Source organism: Grus americana, chromosome 21 (genome assembly GCF_028858705.1).
Source record: "Grus americana isolate bGruAme1 chromosome 21, bGruAme1.mat, whole genome shotgun sequence".
Classification (NCBI taxonomy): domain Eukaryota; kingdom Metazoa; phylum Chordata; class Aves; order Gruiformes; family Gruidae; genus Grus; species Grus americana.
The window spans coordinates 2940269-2954205 of NC_072872.1; the positions used below are offsets into that span (position 1 = coordinate 2940269).

General features: G+C 41.2%; 1 protein-coding gene across 5 annotated transcripts in view; it reads right to left on the reverse strand.

Annotated features, from left to right (window-relative positions):
- KAZN (kazrin, periplakin interacting protein) overlaps positions 1-13937 on the reverse strand; it is a 226066-nt gene that overhangs the window by 199553 nt on the left and 12576 nt on the right. The window contains exon 1 of one of the 5 annotated variants that reach the window (XM_054849757.1): positions 10733-10838. The exons of the other annotated variants lie outside the window; for them this stretch is intronic. The gene's annotated coding sequence lies outside the window, so the exon portion shown is untranslated. Of the gene's footprint in view, positions 1-10732; positions 10839-13937 lie in introns of those variants that run through there. 5 annotated transcript variants of the gene reach the window in all.

Consider the following 13937-nt stretch of genomic DNA (forward strand, 5'->3'; position numbering starts at 1 on the left):
TATTGCAGTGAAATCTGAACTAAATCTGGAAATGCAGGTGCTAATGTGGGTAATTGCAAAAACAACTCAGCACTGCATTGCATCAGTACTTGCATCTATATCATAGCCCACACGTGGGCTCTGTACAGCTCAGCCATAGCAGATTTTAACATCCCACACCGACAGACAGAGGTGATTGCATCCATAGCTGCTCCAAGGCCAGCTAATGTCTTGTGCCAAGGTTCACAGGTCCTCCTTAAAATGACTGGGCTTCATTCATAAGAGAAAAAAAAGAAAGCACAAAAAAAAAAATCTATCAGTCATTGCTATGATTTTTTTATGGATTTCAGTGAGCCTGTCTAACACTGTTGCTAAAAGATGAGGAATCCCGGTACATATGAACTCGGATATTATTAATTTTCTTCAGAGAAGGCTGCATGTAGATTTTATTCTTCAGCAGATACTATGTTCTTTGTATGTCATTTTATAGGTTGGGCATTGAGCCACAGGATGGCTTTAAAAGTTTGCCTGAGTGAAGCAGGAGGTGCAAGATCAAGGAGGGATGCTAACAGAGATCCAGGAGTCCCATGAAGTACCTGAGCCACTGCCTATCTAGTGCAGCTTGTTCTTCTTCCTGGCGTGAGTGTCCAAACCAGTTCAAATCAGAACTGGAACAAAGCAGAAACCAAAAATGCAGCAATGTACCTGAATTGAGTAGACCTTCCACTTCTGGTAACTTAGAGATTTAGATGTTGGGGGGGTTTAACCACTTGCATGCACTTGGGCTTCTGAAACAGCACTGAGGAATGAAGGTCGGAAAACAAGCAAGCTATTTGTAACGATGGTCAAGAAATGAAAAGAAATTTTGACACCAGAGTGATGGGAAGCACCTTTGAGTCTTTAAATGCTTGGGCCACCTTTAGCAAGTTGTCTTTCAAAGGTCTCCCCTGAATGGCCTCTGTTTATCTCCATAGAAAAATAGCAGGCTGAGGCCAATGGGTAGGATTTGACCTCTGGCTCCAAAGAGTGTTCATCTAAACCTAAGACTTAGTTGCAATTTATTCATTTACCTTTTCCTGAGGAGAAGTTACAATGCCACCTTTGCTTTGGATATTTTATTCCAAGCCCTCAGCAGGGCACAAATCTGATTCCCTCAGGACTGATGCTTTTCTGCTGAGAAGATACCCTGAGCTGCTGGCAGTAAATTTCTGTTTATTGGGACGTGAACACAAACAGGCAAGGCTCTTATTCTCAATAAGCAGCAAATTGGGATGCTGGCAAGCAACTAAACTCAGTTGCCTCCTCAGATTTTTCCTTTGCATTAATACAAATGGTAAGACATGAGCCTGAATGTGGCCACACTGCTTTCCCGAGGGACTTCTAGTTTGCCGGGTCTTGGCTGCAGTTGAAAATCTCTTGCCTTCCTGGGTTGCTGTTGATGCATTAATTTTATGCAAGTAGTAACAGGAGCCTTTTATCTTTCTAAAGAAAGTCCTAAGTGTAGGGAAACTTATAGTTTGCTGATCCAAATGAGACAAAGTGTAGATTTTTCTCTCTTTTTCTCCCATATCCTGCTGATCCTTCAGACACTGGGCTACCAGCCAGTCTGGGTGTGTTATTCCTAGTCATTCCTCCTTGAGCTGTTCCACTTTCTATAAATAATTTAATATTCACAGAGCCAGGATGTGAACCTAGATTTTCCTCAACTTAAGATGGGGAAAGAAGTTTCTTTTTCCCCAAAGGACTACCCTCTAATTTGCCGCTGAGGATAATGAACGGGCAGTGTGCGCTGTCCTGCTCTCCTGAACACCATATTTTCATATAATCTATGAAACATAACGTATTTGTTTGCTACTGTGTTCATACACAACGTGCATTATTTTATTTCTCTTCCTTCTTAATTCAGTAAGGCCCAACCATTCATCTTCTTGACTTCTATTCCCCAAACTCAGCTATGCTTTAACTAGATATGTGGGCTTTAAAACGATGAATAAAGAATTCATTCACTCCTTCTCATCAGCAGGCAGGTGTTTTGTCACTGCAATTATTCATGCATCATTATCATCTCATTCTGCCCTTGCCTCTTACCTGCAAGGCAGAAGGGAGATGGACAATCATTAACCCTAATCTATATTTTTTTTTTCCTTCTGTCTACGTTTGAGTCTGCAATGCTGCTTCAGCCATTCCCATTTCTCCCCGGGACTATCAAACGAGTTCCTTCTCCCTCCCACCTCCCTCACTCTGCCTTTTTATAACCCATTTTCACCCGTTCTAGAGAGATGACCCCAATCTACCTTTCATCCTCAGTAGCTAGCTGTATCTATTCTGGGACCTCTCCAGGACTTCCCCCAGGTCATCTTATTTTAAATATTTTGTGCAGATAAAGCAGAAGAAGTTGTTTGATGAATTTATTTCTCCTGAACTCTGCCACCCCTAGGGAGATGCTTAGGAAATAGTTTCTAAAAACATTAATTTGGGTGATTCTTACAACCACATCCAAATTTCACAGTCCACAGGGCTTTTCAAACACTGCATTTGTTCTGCCCAGTCTGATATTTTACATTATACATAAAGTATACACCAGGATTAGGAATTACGATAGTTCAACTACTTTTCTGAGAAGAGTTAGTCCTGTATTAAGCATCTCTAGGAGAAACTTCTCATCGCTAGAAATGGGGGCAAATACAGAAAAGCACTGGAAGGCACGTACTAGTCTCAAGTCCTTCAAACATACTGAAATCACCTTACACCAAAGACCTGAAGTGTGCTCATAACTTTTTTTTTTTTTTGACTGTCCCTTTATACTGGCTCCCCAGCTACAGAAAGTATTTTTCCATGTAATATACACATTAGCTTCCAGCAGGGAAATGTAATTACCATAATAAGATTTCTTAAAATTTGGCTTTTATGTTGTCAACTGCATTAAAATTTAAATCTTGTGCCAAGTTCAGAAAATGGCTCTAAAAATGTAAGAAAAATATACGGTAAAATCAATGTTATTAAGACTGAAATGGACTAAACTGGAGGCAATCAAGCCTTTCATTCCATATAAAAAAATACTGTAAAATTATAATAAATTGCTTCCATTTTATCACTTGGTAAATTACTACAATATCAGTGTCAATGTGGCAGCATGGCTCTCACCGGATGAGCACTTCATCACTTTGAGTATTGTACAAATCTGATAATATTTGCATTTCTTGATGATGCATCTCATGTGTAACTCATTCTACAATGTTAACACATGCTTTAAAACCTCTCCTATGATGTTTTTCCTTTATTATTCAGAAACTAACCAACTTCTTCCTAAATCATCAGGTCACTTCATCTCAGAACATTTAAAATCCTATCATCTTGGCACTTTCATATACCAGTTCAAAAGCAAATCTAGAAAAATGTGTGTGGGCCTGTTTTCTTTTTAAAACAGCTTCACTTATGCTTGATTACTTATCATCCTGATGGTACCAGCCTGATTTATCAACAGTTTATCAGGAATGCATTTTAGGAATGATGAAAATTAAGACAAGCGGTCAAACTACCAAGGTTTATGGGTGGCATTTGGTGCGATGCGGATACCAGTCCCATGCTCTGTTGCACCAAAGCAACACAGAGAGCACTGCCCGTGTATTTATGTTCAAAACTTCCTCCGCTCCCATTGCAAAACCATGCAATAGTTTACATTCTTGCAGCATTTGTGCATGCACTGGTAGCTGCTTTCTGCCTCAGATTAAACTGGAATTTAATAGTATTGCATGTTATGCGTTCTGGACAAAATTTCATCAGCCTCATTGAACAGTAAGCTGGACCGACAGCAATGAATTGAGCTCAAGAGGGATGTGCTACTTCAACCCAGGGACAAGCCTCTTCTTGTACAGCTACCCCTTTCTCTTGGTAAATACAGCACCTTTGCAGCCCTCCCAGGTTTAAGACCATTTATTCCTTTCAAAATCTGAGCCAGGTCTGCCATAAAATTAAGGTGGTACAATGTTATTGTTAACCCTGAAAGTGTTCCTTCCACTGCCTTTGCAAATGAGTGAACGACTATTTCCAAATACCAAAGGGTCAGCTGCATAGCACTCAATCCTAAAAGAAAACTGCACTGATTTTGTCTTGAGGTCAAGACAAGAAAAGAGCAGTTGTTGCTAGTGAAACAGCAAAACATCCTGCCCTGAGGCATGCAGAGAGCCCATGGGATCACACCGCTGTCTCCCAAATCCTCTCGGGCCGTTGCTGGGTTTTAGCTGTTGACCCTGTGGCCAGGGGATGGCACTGGGTGGTGGAGCGGGACACCTTGCTGAGAAAGATTTCTTTTCATTTATCCACAATAAGTAAGCAAAAAGGGATTGACCAGAAGATGAGACACACTGAATTGGTTTTTACCCCTGAAAAAAAGAAAGTACCGGGAATTAGCGATGACCCAGACAAGGTTTTTCACACTGTTTATGCAACCGGGCGGTTTGCTGACACAAGAGCCCTACGCTACTGGTGAAACACGTGCAACATTTTCCCACTGAGGGCAGGCAGGAAAGAAGGGGTTTGTTGGGTTTTTTAAGTAACAACTTGTTGCATTTATTCCTTTCTCGAGCAACAGTAGCATTACATTAATTAACAGGAGAGCAAAGCAAATTGACTTGGTGCAAACACTGTGTGTTTATTAACGAGCAGAGCTGCTGTGTTCCATTTACTGCTCCTCCGAATGCAAACCTCAGGAGGCCCCGCCACAATCCCTCCGCAAACCCAGAAAAGCTCACAGCGGGTTTAGGCTCAAAATCCTGTCAAACAAGAACCCCCAAAGCAATCCCGAGCCCGGATCAGCCAGCTCTGGGCAGACCATGACAGTGCATAGCTGCTGCCTTCCAGGCACGCCGGCCCCAGAGAGGGGAACGTAAATGCAGAATTTCAGGATTCTCACACTGGGGAGAAGGATGCGATAGTAAAAATGTTTATGCAACAAAAAGATTCCATACGTATCACAAATAAGATATATAGTACTGCTGCCACAATGTTCTTTCCCTTTAAATGGCCCAAAGTTGCATACAAGAAGATTAAATAAAAACAAAAGCATTGACTTTTTCACCAGTCTTTAAGATGGGACAATATAATCATCCTTATTTTGCCTACAGAACAGTGAGTTACCTCCAGACAGAGGTAAAAAAAAAAAAAATCCTTAACTGACAAACTTGCATTGTACTTTCAATTGGTTTCAGACAAACAGATAAATTGATGCTCTGACCTTTCTCAGGGGTCCAGGATGGAGTGATTTCCTTTCCCCTTTAAATACCATTAAGTGGATGTGACATTCAGTCCAGATCTTATTGACACACGAATATTCCCCACGCAATTACGGATCCCACTCACTCAGCTGCTGCTCCCGGATCAGGGATAATGACAAACTGGAGCGGGTGAAACGCTTCGCCTGCATTTAACTACCAAATCAAACTGCTACTTCACCTTTTAAATTACAGTTATATTATAAATCTGGTCCTGTCCTTCCCCTCTTAAAAAGCACCAGCACTAGCATTCACTCAAGATACAGTTTTTAAAGGAAATTTTCATTGTTGTGCTGCACTCACTCGTTAATTATTTACCAACACATTCAAAACACAGCAGCATTGATCGCAAATTTGTAATTAAGGCTGACTCGTATTTTGCACTTCAAGCAGACGTTCATATTCTGTGTTGTCTCCCCCCATTTTAAAACACCGATCCTTTGAACATTTTAAGAATTTACTGGAATATTCAGCAATTAGTTTTACACGTGGGTCCTTCCATGAGTGTGGCTGTTGGTTGGCTGCATGATTTCAGTGACAGGACAACATAGACTCCGATATCAACGTTTTACTGAGAAAAACACCGTTATTTTTAAGTTAGTGTTGTTTCCTCTAACGGCTATGATGATCCACTGTCCGAAGGCTTCTCTGCCCCACCATTGCATTCTCTAGAGATGACACCACAGAAAGATAAAAGGCCAGAGGGTATTTATACTGCTTTTCATTCCCACTGATCTCAAAGCATTGTGTAAAATACATAAATGCCTCCTACACAGGAGCGTCAGATCTAAAGGGTTACCTGGTAAATACAGAAGGAAATATGTTTGGTGATTTCTCAAGGATTAATATTGGAAAAATCTCCTTTTATCATCTTCAGAAATATTTTTCCTTTTGCAGCTAACCTATTAGCCTGGATGTAGAAGCTTTTTACAACAGATACAAGTACCTCTCCTTAATGTGTAGCTAAATTTGGAAATACAACCAGAATTATGATGGCCATTTTTACATATATTCTCCCCAACCTTCAAATAAAACTTGTTAAGTTTCCAAACTAAAAGAATTGATCCCACAAATACCTTTTTCTGACTTCCAAACCAGAATGCGGCCTTGCAGTACCTACTGCGGCCTACAGGAAAGCTGGAGAGGGCCTGTTCATCTGGGAGTGTAGTGACAGGACCAGGGGTGATGGCTTTAAACTAAAAGAGGGGAGATGGAGATGGGATGTGAGGCAGAAATCCTTCCCTGTGAGGGTGCTGAGGCCCTGGCACAGGGTGCCCAGAGAAGCTGTGGCTGCCCCTGGCTCCCTGGCAGTGTTCAAGGCCAGGTTGGATGGGGCTTTGGGCAACCTGGGCTAGCGGAGGGTGTCCCTGCCCATGGCAGGGGGTTGGAACTAGATGGGCTTTGAGGTCCCTTCCAACCCAAACCATTCTGTGATTCTGTGAACGAAAGGTCTTAGTGTTCAAAGCTCCTCGGACAAGGGTGGGTTTGGGGTTTTTCTTCTGGTTTATCCATCACATTAAATAAAAAGAGCCCCAGCTTGCTTATCCACAGCTATGCTGCGCCAACAAAAAAAAAAAAAAAAAAGCAGCTTCTGTTGGTAAACCAAGCAGATCAGATCTCTACCAAAGCTTAGCGACTTTTGAACAAGGAGGTGCCTTTTTACGTTGTTGTTTTGTGATTTACAGTTCTGCTTCAAGAAGCCAAAACCCAACACCGCAATTCCCAGGCCAGCTGTCGAAAGGAAAAAGAGGAATGTATGCACAGCCACATACGCGGGGAGATCCATGCCCGCTGTTTTAGCACATCAACCAAAAGATATTATTGCCTATTATGCTGTAATGGTCATAATGTTTTCATCTGTAGCCATGCAGATGTTATTCAGACTTCTTACACCTGCTTCTCTGCAATTCAGAATTACTAAACAGACCCTAAAAATAAAGTGCTCTTGGGGGGGGGGGGGGGGGGAGAGAATATTGCATCATCCCAAAGAAACAAAAGTCAATCAGATTTGCAAGCAGAAATCATAAAACTCTTTTTTTTATATATAATGATTCTTTTACTGGGATATCTGGAGGGGATAATCAATATAAGAAAGTTTCTCTTTTGTGATTGCTTCACCATATGGAATAATTTTTCCTTGACATGAAGGAGATTTCTTCCGATAAGCTTTTGAGCAGAGTATCAGGCATTTGCGTCTTTGACAAACTAAGTTATCTAAAATATTACATTACTGATTTTTATTAATTGGCATCTCATTTGTTCCCTCCTAAAACCAAGAAACCAAGGCATGAGTACATTTGTAAAGTTTCTCCAAGAGGACTAGAAGATTAGATTGAAGAGCACTTATTTTTGGTTGGAAAATAAGTCACAGATAATTATTCCACATCTTTCTTATCTCCTGTAATAACTAACGTCTGTTACAAGGCTACTGCTGTCAATGTGCCCAATATGTTTCTATTGGCAATACATAGAACTGAAAAAAAAAAAATTAGAATTTGAGTCAGGTAGAAAAAAAACAAGATGAAAGTTCAAAATTATCTATAGTTCCTCAGCTGGCAAAATACATATTTGCATTTTTTTGCTTGCAACATTTCAATATTTTTTTTCTCCTGGAATGACTAGAAATACTGAAAACACAGGGTTGGGTTTTCCCTTTCATTCATGGGTCTCTCTCAAACATGCTGGAGATCTTGTGGTATTACTAAATATAAAATGAGCAGCAGCTTCTAGTCCCTGGCTAGGTAAGAGCAGGGAAGAGGAGAATGAAAAAAACAACAATGATGTTTAAGAAAAAAAATGGGAGAGGTAGTTGCTTTATTGATTTTAATTGCAGTTTTATGAAATTATCTACTGAATTTAAAAAAAAAAAATAAAAACAACCAAAACAAAACAAAAAAACACCACACACCTGAAGGGCAAAATGTGCATCTTGGGGGGAATAGGCAATAGCATAAAATCCCTTGTTCAGCGTAATCTGTCTTTGACCTGGGGGGCACAGAGGACCTAGCCGCTCTGCGGGCCCCAAAAAGCGCACACATCTTTTCCAGCCGCTGCGCTGCTGGTGACCTCTTCCATGGACTGACCAGACCAGAGAGATCCAGGTGCTACTCCCGGAGTGCCTACAGGCACAGCAAGCCATTTCCAGAAGTGTTAGAGTTTAGGGTTCTCAGTGCTTCTGAAAATAAAGCATGGTAGCGAGATGCAACTCACTTTTTTCAAGAGAGGAAAAAAAATCACCTTCAATTTTCCTGATTCTATTCTTTAAAACATGAGGTTTAATACTGTTTAGAAACCTCCATGATGTAAATCATGAATGCAAATTATTACATAAATGCTAACTTCTAGTAACATCATCCCCACCTTCTTTTTCATGTGTAGTACACAAAGACGGATTTAGAGTCTCACTAGCAAACTCCATTTGAATTTCCAATCAGATATAACGCCAAAGTTTCTGCAGTTTTACTGTTACGCATTCAAGCATTTCCAATGTTATGTGTGTTTTAGACATTTTTAGGAAGAAAGATGGAGTGAAAAGTAATGAAATGAAATACTTTGCTACAGCTCAGAACTTCATGCTTGAATGGGCTCCAAAATGTAAAAGGCTTCGCCCTGTCTTAAAGTAGGAAAAATCATTTTAAATAAGCTCTTGAACTATGCAGCTTGCATACTCTCCACCCAAAACAGCCTAAAATGAATTTATACTGAAGTAGCCTCCAAAAGTTACAAGACTGAGAGCTGCACGGTCACTGCCAGAACGTTTCACGATCGCATATGTTCCTGTGCCAGCCTGCGGCCAGATACACAGCCATGGCAAAAGACAAGCACGGTCTGCTGGGACAAATTTGTTGGGTAAAGAAGGAAGCACCATGGTTTATGCAGATCCAGAAGAGAGTCTCTCTCCACCCATGGGTGAGGGTTTTCACCCACCGGTCTCTGAATATTTATGGCTGCAAAGCGCAGCTGCACTGGAGCCAGCTTGTCTGCACCGTCTCACCCTGAAACATCCCTCAAGACTTCACCTCGTCTTTTTTATTCATGCTTCAAAGAGGACACACTATTCAAAAACGCAAATTGGTTTATATTAAACACTTGTACAGCCTCTGTTATTACAGTGTGAAATAGATGTAGCTTAGCACCACAGACCCTACTTTGAACCTCAGGACCTGAAGCACACGATAAGTCAATAAACTGCAAAAAGGAATTCAGGAGAGCTGTGAATGTGATTTCCCACGTCTTGAGCGGCTATGAGTAGTTATTGTGATAGTATAGAAAGGGATGGAGATGCACATCCACAGATAACAGTATTCAGATGGCTTCTTAGCAATACCGCGTGGACACAAAGCGTATTTTTTACCAGCATGGATTACATCTCCAAAACCCGCTTTATTTCCAGGCAGCTTGTTTTCAGAGCATCGCTGCAAAAGCAAGAGTGTAAATTTCTTTAAGGAGGAAAGAGCCATTCCTTCCAGAGCTCTGATTTTGTGTGTCATTCAACAAATAACATCTCTGCTGCCTTCCCTGGCACCCCACCGATCGTGTTCCCATAACAACAGAGGAGATGGCTCCACCGACACTCGCTGCTCATTTACAACCCAAGCAGCAGAGGGGAACTGGATCTGCTAAAATACTTTCAGGATCTTCAAGGACCAGATCTTTACCCAATAACTCAGTCTCACAGAGAATGAAATACATCCGCAATAACTCTTACATTCATCCAATATCCATTTAAGTGGTTTAGGGTTTGGTTGGGGTTTTTTTTTTTTATATGAATGAAAACATAAGCTTGTAAAAGCCAAATAGAAAATTTAGGTGCAAAGCTGGAGAAAAAAAAAAAATCAGGCTGAAAAAAAAGAGAAACTCAAGTTTTGTAGCCCTTAATTTCCCCTGAATCACAGTAAGCTTTACATATTTAAATTTCATCAAGTAGTTTTGCAACTCTCTACATCAGTTTCTATGTGGAATAATACAGAACACAACAACACAGTGAAGCCTAAAGCATTGCACAGAAAGACATAAATCACTCCACACATGATGAGCTGTAGGGGTGAAGCATAGGCAGTAAAACAATAAAGGATGTTTGTGAAATAAATACAAACAAATGAAGACCTGGTAAAGTTAATTGGAAATTCAGCAAAGAAAACAGTTAATACTTGCTCAGAGAATCTTGCTCTTCCATAAAGGTTTAAGATTTCTTCCAAGGGCTAATATATACGCCTTGACAAAAAGGTCTGTCCAATTTGGTCATATGCCTGCAGACTGAGTTAATTATGTATAAGTTTACTTAATTATTCATCCATTTATTAATGACACCAGCCTTAGACAATATGACAAGTGCTCTTTTTCACAAATGTTACTCTTTACCACAATGCAAGAACCCTAGCAACCTCTTTCTCATCGTATGCTTACTTCCGTGTATTAAAGGAAATAACGGCACCACAGTAGATACTTGAAAAACATTTCACAACACATGCAAAAAACTATACCGTGACAGTGGACACACTTCTTTCTATGCAGTAAAACAAACAAAAGGAGCCATTCATCAGCCCAACAAACCCCTCCAGCATCTAAGAAAATCCAGAAGATTATGGGTTTGAGGTTGTAACAAGAGTGACTTCCAATAAACCCCTATCGTTCCTCATTTTCGCTGTAGTCCGTCACTAGGTCGGGTTCGTAGCGTGCCATGTTCCCTCCCCGCAGAAGGCTTTGGCAGGGGAACGTAAGGGAAACACGGGCTGAGCGCTGCTCCTTATCGCATTGACCTTTCAATTGCTTGGCACTCTGATTAGCTGTTCTTAGCAAGAGAGCCATAAAAGTGCTGCCACGTCTCGGTGACAAGACTAGAGAGGACTGAGTGGACCATCAAGCCACGCAAAATCATCGTCTAGATGATGCATTGGAGTGCTAATGGTTTAGACTTGTAAAGAGGAAAAAAACCCTGGTAAGGTAGGCAGAAAATGGCACATGGAGTTTATTTCCTAACAAGAAATGTCATAACTAATTCTCGGGCTGCTTATGGAGAAAGGTTAGCCCAGCCTCAGGTGCATTTGCTGACAAAAAAAAAAAAAAAAAAATCAGCAGGTGAAAACAGCAGCGGCTGAACAGCTTGTTTCACTCTCCGGCTGATCCCACCACAATCCCTCATGCTGCCCCCCGGGACGCTGAGCAGCCCCGGAGCGTGCTGCATGGACACCCACCCCTCAGCCTGCACCCCAGGAGCCTCCCGACGCTCAGGTTTGGGGTCAGGTTGCTGTGATTTTAAGGAATACACTAGCTAGTTGGAAGAGTCCTTTCTTCAGAGGTCTCCAATACCGCTCCTTGCTGGTCCAGACCCAGAAGACATCAAGGCCTCCTCACACACAAGACTGACATTTTCCCTAATTCTTTTTTTCCAATTAAAAAAAATATTTAAAAAAAAAAAAAATCAAGGTGCTATCACAGCCAGCTAAATGCCCAAGTATCTCCTGCACAGATGGACAGAGTACAACGTTGGATGAGAAACTGCAGGAGAAGCCATGCTCTGTGCTGGCAAAATGGGAAAGGAGGGAGCGGAGAAGTTTCCAGATGAGATACAAGTGCGAAAATCTCTCAGGTTGAGAGCTGGCAGCCGTGTCTGAAAAGTGAAACGGTATTTCTGTACCTACCAAAAATGAGAAACAACCTTTATTGCTCAGGTATGCCATGTGTAAAATGGGAATAAACAAATAACATTTAATCAAGAGTGTTGCAATATTTATTAATCCCTCATGTTAGTTGAACTAATTAATAATATAAGAGTTACTGAGAGCAATTCCCCAACAGGATTACCACTGAATTATGAGAGTAATTGTTCACCAGAACTTTATTTAGCTAAAACCTCTTCTCTGGCAAGAAATTCTATGTGCATCTTGCCCTAAGCTTCCATCCCATGATTATTTTAGGGTGAGTTACTTCTGACCTGGGTAACTCCTTGCTTCCTTGGGGTATTGCAAGCAACGCCAAGCAGTAATTTCGTTTTCCTTGCACTTACCCATGACATAAAGACTTTTGTCATTTCCTCGGTCACACCGTCCTAGCGTGCACCAGGCAGAACCCTGTAATAAGCACAGTGCATCTACTCCAGGCCAATACTCTCGTACGAAGCTGAGTTAAATCAGTGCAGTCCAGAAGAATTTTCAAGGTTGCCTGGGTAATCAAATAAAGCTTTTATACAGGGCACAATTATATAAAAACTCATTGATGAATTTGGACTGATCCCCAGAAGCATGAGAGGCCCTTAATGTGACTCTTGTAAGAGTTACAGTTTCCCAAAATATTTTTTATTTCCTTGAAACACTTTAAAAAAAAAAACCTCAGAAAAAATGGCAGAGAGCAGGACTATTGCTAAGAGAAGACTAATTTTTCTTTTTGGATTTCATTATGCAGTTTGGGAGGCTTCGACACATGAAACTAAGTAAATTCTCACAATAGAAAAAGCCGTAGACACAAAAGCTCTGATTTTCAAATCCTGATTTATTTTTAAATTTTTTTGCTGCAGCTGAGATCACCACCACACGATTCGGACAGCTGATCATTTCTCGGGTGCAAATTCTCAGGACACACTTGATTTATACCAAATGTGCCCTATTTGATAAACCAAATGCTGCTGCTTGTAATCATCAAATTACATTAAATTAGCCTAATTACCCCGAAATGAACCTAAATCCATACAGATGAGCTAACCCGAAACACCTATCATCTCATGGAACTAGATTTCAGCCTGGGATCTGCCGGACTCATCTGCACGCTGCGACGAGCCCCCCCCCCCCTCACCTTTTGGAGAACCAGGAGCTACCAAAGCCCCAGCGCTGCTCCCTGTGACGGGGATGCGGTTTGGCTGCGGTACGAACATTTTTCCATCCATAAATTCTGATTTGAATGGGACTCGACGGGAGCTCTGCTTTGCAGCGTACTCTGCCTCCCTCTCCTGGCCTGTTCCCAGGCATTGTATAAATTGAAAACTTTGGGGCATCTTAAATGAAAGCAGCGTTAGCCAGATGAGGATATTTGTCCATTTAAGATGCCCAAAGCCTGTAGATGAAAATAGCGGAGCCCTGAGGACATCCTTTTCATCATTAACCTACCGACCCTGCATCAAGACGTGCAAAAAACCAGATTTTTGCGACAGACTGGCAGCTGAAACAAATTCCCAACAAAAAGAAAAGATGACAGACAAGCCAAAACACCAGTAATCCCTGTTTAACATCACAAGCACGGGTATCAAAGCCTAACAATTTCTACTCAGCCTTTCTTAAAAGAAACAATTGCAATCACACTTTCTCATTAATTTATTAGAAAATATACTCCCCAAAGGGGAAAGTGGGGGGAGCATCAATCTTAAGCCGCGATTCCTTAATTCGATCCCCAAGAAGAAAAGCAGCAAACCTCAAGTGAAACATTATGAAGCACAATGAAAGTTAAGCGTGACAAAATCCCTCTCTCCACAGGGGAACGCGAACTTTCCTGGAGTGCAAAGAGCAGTGGGGCATTCCCAGGTCACCGGGCTCAGCTGGGTTATAAAAGCTAGAAGGGGGGGAAAAAAAAAAACCCCAAAACCCACAAACAACAACAACAAAAACCCTGTTCTACTTATAAGACACATCAGCAGCTCCAGCCTGCATTTGGTTTGGGTTTGGTTGGGTTTTTTTTTTAATATGGATAAATATATGCTTA